Source organism: Pygoscelis adeliae, unplaced genomic scaffold, assembly GCF_000699105.1.
Source record: "Pygoscelis adeliae isolate BGI_AS28 unplaced genomic scaffold, ASM69910v1 Scaffold407, whole genome shotgun sequence".
Taxonomy (NCBI): Eukaryota; Metazoa; Chordata; class Aves; order Sphenisciformes; family Spheniscidae; genus Pygoscelis; species Pygoscelis adeliae.
The window spans coordinates 387,094-387,436 of record NW_008825251.1 but is presented as its reverse complement, the minus strand read 5'-3'; the positions used below and the strand labels follow the sequence as shown (position 1 = coordinate 387,436).

Here is a 343-nt window from a genome sequence, read left to right as displayed (position 1 = left end):
TCCCCAGGGAGCTGCCCGCCGGGCTCAGCCCCAGCCCAGAGCCCTGCCCTGGCCCTGCCTTTCTCCGGAGCTGCCACACTGGCATCACCCCACAGCGATGCCCTGCCCCGGGGCACAGGGTGGGTGACTGCAACCCATGAGCCTGCATCCCAATACAGCTGTGCTGCGGGGCTCGTGGCTCTGCAGGGGGCCGACCCCCTCTGCCCAGAGACCTCGGTGCTGCTGGCACCGGGCCTGAGCCTCACCTTCCCTCCCAGCCAGCAGCAGCTGAGGCCAGGGGCCAGGGGCACGTGCTGGCTCTGAGGGATGGGGAGCCTGCCCAGCCGGGAGAAGCCACGCAGCA

General features: G+C 71.1%; 1 protein-coding gene across 1 annotated transcript in view; it reads left to right on the top strand.

The window, feature by feature from the left end:
• Positions 1-343, top strand: part of SLA2 (Src-like-adaptor 2) — a 3,673-nt gene that overhangs the window by 966 nt on the left and 2,364 nt on the right. The window lies entirely within an intron of this gene.